Here is a 7,863-nt window from a genome sequence, read left to right as displayed (position 1 = left end):
AATTGTGTCTTTGGCTGTGAGTGGGTAAAGGCATACAGCCTGATCCCAGAGGCTGGTAGGAAATAGTGCCATAAAGCTATCATCCAGCACAAAGTATTTCCTTCTATCTTGTCCCTGAAGCTGCCCATGGAACTGAACCAGTGATTATTCTTTTTTTGTATGTGGTATGTGCATCCTGATGGAGCTTAAGTGTTAAGGAAATGAATCCATGTTGCAAAGGACCCAGACTGAGCATGAGAGGTTGTTAAAAGCCTCCTCATCTTGTCCTTTGGATGTGATGCCAGCGTTTCTGTATGGGACAGGGAGGGAAGGAGCGATAGCTTTGCTCATGTGCAGAGGGTAACAGCTTCCATCCACCCCCAGGTCTGCCAGAGATGACAAAAATCTTGGCACAGAAATGTGTGTAATAAAAGTATGTCTAAAGGAGTTGAGGAGGAAAAAAGCTGGCTCCAATCCATCCAGATTTTCAGAATTGGCTGAGTTAAGCCTGCATATGTGGGGAAGTGCAAAGACAAGCCACGAAAGCTGAGGGCTCTTTCAGCTTGTGTTCAGGGCTTCTCAGGCTGTGGCAAATTGATTAACACACAGAGCTGGAATTGCAGGGCTGCTCCTGAAGAGTCAAACTGAACAGGGAAAAATAAGCAAGGCTAATAACCACAGCAGTCAGTGCTCCAAGCCATGAGACACACCTTCTCCCCTGTGAATGCACAGCCAGTCCTTTCTGAATTAACAGACGCAGCTCTAGTTTCCTGGTTAACAGCAGCAGGGTGTGTATGAGTACATGCGTGTGTATCTGTCGGTATAAATACGTTTTACTAAGTGTTACAGAATGCAACTCTGCAGCTCAAGTTGCTGTCTAAGCAATAGAAACTCTCTTTTTAGTTAAAGGATCCCAAGGACTATTGTGCTCTGAAAGTTATATCCTTGAGTTGTGTTACTGGTTTTTTTCTTCTCTTACTCTAATAAACCAAAGGCATTTTACTGAAGTCTTTAACTGCACTTTGAAAATGTTTGCTTACTTTTAAACCGTTCTTTGAGATAAATGCAAATCGCATTGTCAGTAGTAGTTTTTAAATTATCCATATAACCTAAAATAAATAGGTAATTTGTATGTGTTAGCTCATGATGCTTTTCTCTCAGAAACAGAGATTCTTCAGATCAAGGATTTTTCAGCTAGAGTGGGTGCAAAGATGTAGCCTGCTTTTTGCTAATTCTTTTTTCTTCCCCCCCCTCCAAATGGGGGACTTAGATTTGAACAAACCAGACAAAACCAGACATGGGGAAGATGAGATAATATGCACCATTCATTGGAAGGATTTTTCCGGGGGATTTTGCTTGAGTCAGAATTGGCGTGAGAGGTCAGTCCTTCCAGTCCCACAGGTCTGAGCTCTGTTATCAGGAGGACAATGCACACAGCGAGCTTTATTGGCTCCACAGGAATAATTATGCAGCCAGTGAGCCTGCAGGGCAGCAGGGGAGGGCAGGACTTGGGGCTCCTTCCTGGTGCTCCCCTGCCATCACCATCTGCTCAGTGCTGCTGAGTGGGTACTCACACCCCTGTGGGTGCTGGGGCCCACACTTCTGGTTCTGCCGCTGCCTCGCTGTGGACATCACACCCTGGTTGTGAAGGACCAGTTCACGCCACCACATGAAACACCTAACCATGCTAACTGAGCTACTGGGAGAACAGCTTATGGCTACAGATGTCTGTCTTTTATTTGGGTTCTCTCACCAGGAAAAAATAATTGGTTTAGGAAAGCATGTTGTAGTGCACGCATGCTTCTGTGAAAGAGGCGCTGCTTCAAGCTGTTGCTGTGGCCCTGCACTCTTGACATCATCTCTTGTGCCCTTCGTCACTCCCTCATGTCCACAGTGTTGCTGAAAAAGGAACAGAAAGGCCAGGAATGGTGACCAATGGGTGCACCCAATCTCCTCTGTATGTCTGGTGGTGAAAGCACGCTAGGAAACTCAGCTTCTGCACTAGATAAATCAACTGAAATGAAAGTTAAATACCCATGGCATAATAAGGTATGAATAAACATAACTTCTGCAAGAAAACCTTTCACCTTGATGATCTCTTAGTATAGAATAATAGACCAAATAAAATCATGGATAGGGGAGAGCCAGTGAACATCTGAACTTCAAGAAGTCACGAGGAAAGGCTTCTTCAAGAACCTATTAAGAAACCTGAAGAACTGAAGAGAAAGGAAAATACTATCACAGACAGGAAACAGGTTTAGAAGAAGAAACCAGGGTAGAAATAACAAATTTTTATCAGAGTAAAAATAAAAGATCAAGATATGAGTGGTGTTCGCTGTCTCCTTGAGTGACCTGGATGTGATCATGCAGGGTAGGGGTAGCTCATGCAGTTAGTCATAACTGGGTCTTTGGTGAAACACAAGTAGGTTACAAATGTTCAGAGCATGTGTACTATGGAGTGTTTAGTGCTCAGTCACCCAGACTTAAATGTCTTATAAAAGTCTTGCTCTTAATGTGCATGTACTTGTCCATTCTTCAGTCAGGTATGATGTATAGCTATTAACTTGGGATTTGTATATCCTGTCAACCACTTTTTTGATGTGTCTAACTTTTGCACTGTCTTTGTAGCTACAAAATAGTGTCATTGGAGTGGAAAAATTATGCCTGTCATTCTTTTTCCATACCACCTAGCATTCACAAGAGCCTGTGAAGTATTTTAATAGTGGAAATGCAGTGCAACCATTTCAACTTTGTGAAGAATTTTAAACCTAGCAGATAAGTGATTTGGGAACAAATGCTGAGAAAGCGTTTGCAGAGAAGCAAAAATCTGTTTGAAACCTTAAACCTGAGCAGCCTTCCATCATGGAGCTCAGCTCTCCAGAAAGGCGGTAAGAAGACTAAACTTCTCTTTCTTAAATGTGCACATATCAGGAACCTTATCAACTGCTGCCAGGCTGCAGGATTACATGTAAATTAAGTGTATCAAAGAGTCGAGTTCGATAGCCAACATTAGGAGCTAAGAATGTTATTCTTCCCTACTTGAAAGCCCTTCATAATGGATTAGAAACAAGAACTTACATCTCTTAATACCAGCTGAAAATTGAGGCATCTTTTTGCTTCCAGTGAATTTTAATACTTTGAGAGTAAATGGTACTGGGGATTTCCTTCACTTTAGACAACCCTAGTTACAGAAGGTTGCAAAATGATGTGTACTTTTCACAATCAAAATGAAAGCCATAAGGCTGCCTGAATTTTGTATAAGAGTCTCAATAGAGTTGTTGGCGAATGTTATTTTTAGCATGGTAAAGCAACAGAGATCTTTACAATCTTGTCGTTTCTTGCAGTTTTAAAATGGAGAACAGCTTTTGAAATGTCTGCTTTTCCCTGAATTTTTATCCATATCATGAGCTTCTTCATAAAGTTTTTTGTACTGCTCTTGGCAGCAGGTAGTGATTTAGTACCAATTAGGGCAGAACTGCTCCATTTTACACTGTTTCTGCAGAATGCTTTTTTCTTCCAGAAAATAAATGCTGGAAAAAATGCTCTCTGATCCTGACATTCATTGTTCAGGTTGTTTCCAGTTGTATGTGTGAAGTGTTCGATTTAGTGCAAAATAATAAACAAGGAAAAATAAAGTTGTGCCAAAAGTGGATACACTGAGCACTAAATTTACAGATCTCCAGATCTCGTAATGTTTAATACCAGTAAAAAGCAACTTTTTTTTTTTCCTTTTTCTTCTAAGCATAGCTCAAAAAAGGCTTGCTTTCTCTCAAAACCAGAAGGTGGTACAGGGAATACCTTATGTTGCAGATGAAAGGCAGTGCGCTTCAGGTACCCAAGCAGCAAGAGTGGGTCTTGGGGCTCCTGGCATCAATCCTAGATTCAGCTTCAGTGCCTGACTTCGGTTAAGGCAGTTAATTTGGTGTTTTCAGACAGGCGTGCCTTGACACATTTGAACTTACATGGGAGCTGAAATGAGTTCATCAATTTGTCTTTACTGTTCAAGTTTCAGAAGTTTTCATGCATCTTTGTCTTCGCTGGTTTTCTTATAGGACTTACTTGTAAGGCTTATTCATACTGCCAAGAGCTGGATGGATAATACAGGCCAGGGATGATATCAGTATTTTTTTATTCAAAGGACTGCCTAGTTTCTGTAGGAAGAATATCTATAACCCATTTCCTACAGTTTTCTAACAGCTAGCATTGCTATATCAACCAGTAAAACACAGAGCACATTTGAATGTTCATTTATCTCTCCCTCTTTTTCTCTCCCATTTTTATTCATTCCCTGCTCGTGTGCATGGGGATTTGCCTGTTTGCTTTGCTTTCCTTGCCATATTGTTTCAATTATCAGACAATCTTTTTTTTTCCACCTCTACTTGACTTATATGTGGGTTTGACTTACAACTGGGACAATGTAGTCATTCTGGCAGCTGTGTTGTGGACCACCAGCTAAGACCGATGAAGAATACTAAATCTCAATATCATCATAACAGACTCAACCCTCTTCTTTTCATTGCATCCAGATATCATGCACAGGATACCTGGGTTTAGTACTTCAAGGTTCTGGCTTCTAAAACAAATTAAGTGTCTGGGTTCTGCCCCCTCAGCGGGTGAGATGCGTTGAGGGTGATCTCTTCTTGTATCTGGTGCCGTATTTGGCAGGAGACAAAGTGAAGGTTGATTCAGCCCCAACCTTTATCCCCTTCGCATGTGCTTCCTTTCTGTAAGTTATGCTTTTGCTTCTTTTTTGTAGCCTGGCAGCTGCAAGGGCTGGTTGCTTGGTGACGCTCTCAGCAGCACAAAGAGCTCTCAGCTGGGAGGCCACGTCTCTCGACCACAAACAGCTGGGATAATTTTATTTGTCTTTCTCTTGTTCCTGTTAATTGCAGGGAGCTGAATCAAAGTCAATATAATAGAAAATTAAGTACCAGCAGATACTATTTATGGCTTCTTTAACATCCACCTTTTTCTCCCTGAGTTGGGGAAGTGACAGTGTGCACTAGAAGGGGCCTTGTATTTCAGAAATGCAGGAATAAAATGAAAAGGCATGATTTCCACTTCTGGTTCAGGCAGGGTCTTAACAGGTCCTGTATAAAAGCAACATGTGAGACTGTGGGTTTTGAATTTAGGAATCACTGTTCCTTAATCCAATGTGTGACTGCCTGCCTGTGCATTCTTTGTAATAACCATACGCTGTGCAGGTCACATCTATGAAACAGTTATTAATGACTTTACTGCAGAAGGATACAGCACTGCTTGGATTTTGTGCAAGATAAAAACAATGGATTACTTCCAGTGGTGAAAGCGTTGTGATTTAACGATCTGGGTATAGGCCTTGATTTTATGAACTCAGGATTTCTCATTTCTGCTCCTATGTAGGCTCTATCCTCCTAAGTTATTTGGTGTTTCAGCTGATTTCTACTTAGAGTTGGACTGGCTGGACCTTGGAGTTACAGGACCTCGCTGTAAGCTTTTGCAGGACTTCTTTCTTATTTCAGGGATAAATCATAATACAGCGATTCTGTCAGTTGTTAATTTTATGCTTTTGGGTAGTTTGTTTATGCAAGGTGCTCTGCAGTAACCAAACAAGTAAACTTCAACACTGAATATTTACTGACAAAACGCTGTGGATTAATAAATAAATAATGTGGATAAACTGATATATGAATATATTAAAAGATCTGCTGTTAAACCCAAGACCAGAAAGTGCTATTGGTTTGTGTATTTTCTCCCTGATCAAAAGCCCTGAGGTACCAAGAAATAAAACTACCTTTTGAGAGTTCAGGCCACTATTCCTAGGGCTAAATCAAGGAAGATTGAGGAATGTGAACTGAAGTGGAAATGTACCTGCTAACAGCGCTAAATCTGGCATGCAGAGTTGCTGAGGGAACAGACTGAGTTGGTGTGGTCTTCTGATCTGACTGTGAAAATGAGGACTCTGGCTTTTAGTGCCTCACATTCATGAGCTGTAATGTAGGTGTTAGAGGAGACACTCTGGGTTTTTTAGACCTTATTTTTAATGTCCACATGCCTGCACAAGGCCTTATTACACGAACCTTCTCAGTGAAGAGACAGCAATCCAGGTGGCGTTTCTTTGTTAAAAATCATATGCTTTTAGTCTCTTTTTTTAGATCTGAAAACATTCTGTTACTCTAATTCCCAGGTACATGCGTCATAGTTTTCGTCCCTAAGCTGATGCTTCCCAGATTTTTTTGTGTGCATTGTATTTACATAGATTTTGTTGATTCCAAATCTAACAGTTTTTCTCATCAATTGCTTTCCAATTTACTACTTTAGATGTAAATGTATCAAAACAATAATCAGGGCAATCCTGTAGCTCATGCTTTAGGGTTTAGAGTGAACACTGAAAGAATCAAGGAGGAATTTGCCTCTCCAAGCAGCATCACCCAAAAATACATAAGTTCCTTTGTGAAACATCAACCATGAGCCCCTCGTGGAGGCGGTGCATCAGCCTGCATACACCCACCAATGAACTGATCCTCTGTGTCAAATCCTTATGTAAATGCAACAGCCTAATCCCCTCGCCCTAACAGGAATTTCACACCTTAATCCTCGCTGTGTTCAGGGGCAAAGACCTTCCTACCAGGCAGTTTGACGAATGCACCCTATTTTGAGGAAAAATCACTGTATATAAGTTTGTGGTAATAGGGAAACTGTAGGCTCCAATTTGTATGGAAGACCGAAGCACATCACTAATAAAAGTGAGGGGATTACGTTCCTAAATTGTCAGTGGATTTCAGAGGATTTGCCACGCCAAATGAGACCATTAGCCTACCAAGTCCTTCATTTTGCCCCTGGCCCTGGCTGGCTCTTTTTGCTTTCGCTGGAAATGTTCCCTGGGTGCTACAGTTGAGTCCATAGGGGTGGGAGGAAAAGGATTCCCTCCTGACCCCTGCAGCTATCCAGGTTAAGCCTCACAAGCGTGGCATCGCTCGTTGTGTGCTGGGCTTCCACTGCTCAAGTTGGAAAAAGCGTCAATCAGTACGTGTGGTGTCATTCTGAATGAACCTGTAATTTACTTCATTATGTAACCTCAAAGAAGTCTTAAAAAGACTAAAGTACAGCACACAGGGGGGCCTGGGCAGTGCCCTAAGCTCATCCTTTTCTATATAGATAGGTATTAATCTCTCAGTCATGGATACTTATTTCTTACCCAGCCACAGAGCCTCATCCAAAGCTCACTGAAGACTTCCACAGGACATGACCTCAGTCTGATGGTCCAATGTATTCAGGGCCTTCCATGGCAAAGGGAAAGACCAGCACCGTTCCTGAATTGCCACCTCTGAAAAGAAGGATGCACCGGTGTGTTTCATACCACAGCTGAGAAGTAATTGCATTACACAGAGGCTCCTTTTCTCAGACTCAGAAGGACCACATTTGTATCTCTTGTGCTTCTGGTTGTGAGGATGATTGTGAGCGCAAATCATGTAACTGGATGCGGTGTTATGAGGCATCATCCCCTGGTCTGTTTGGTGGATGCCTCTTCGTGCATGGACAGGCAGGGTAGGTCTCAACCAGCTGTGGATTACCCACTCACACAGAACACAATGTGTGCACAGCGTTACAAGCAACAGTGGTTAGCTGGCCATTTGGAAGAAATCTGTGTACATGTGTCCCGTTATTTCCTCTGCCAAAGCTTTTCCAAACCAGTCTTTTGTTTCAGTTTATTTCTCACTGCAGAAACTTGTTATTCCATGCCCTGCTCTCTTGTTGCAGCTCCAGACCCTCTTGGCTGCTCTTTGTTTGCCCTGTTGTGACTATACCCTTTAGTCTGGGCTTGCTTCTCACCCCTGCACGAATGAGCCTCTTCAACAGTCAGGCCTTTGTATCTATTCTCTACTGGTGCCACCCTTTGAGCAT

Source organism: Mesitornis unicolor, unplaced genomic scaffold, assembly GCF_000695765.1.
Source record: "Mesitornis unicolor isolate BGI_N332 unplaced genomic scaffold, ASM69576v1 scaffold23885, whole genome shotgun sequence".
In the NCBI taxonomy this organism is placed as follows: domain Eukaryota; kingdom Metazoa; phylum Chordata; class Aves; order Mesitornithiformes; family Mesitornithidae; genus Mesitornis; species Mesitornis unicolor.
Note: the sequence above shows the minus strand (reverse complement) of the source record.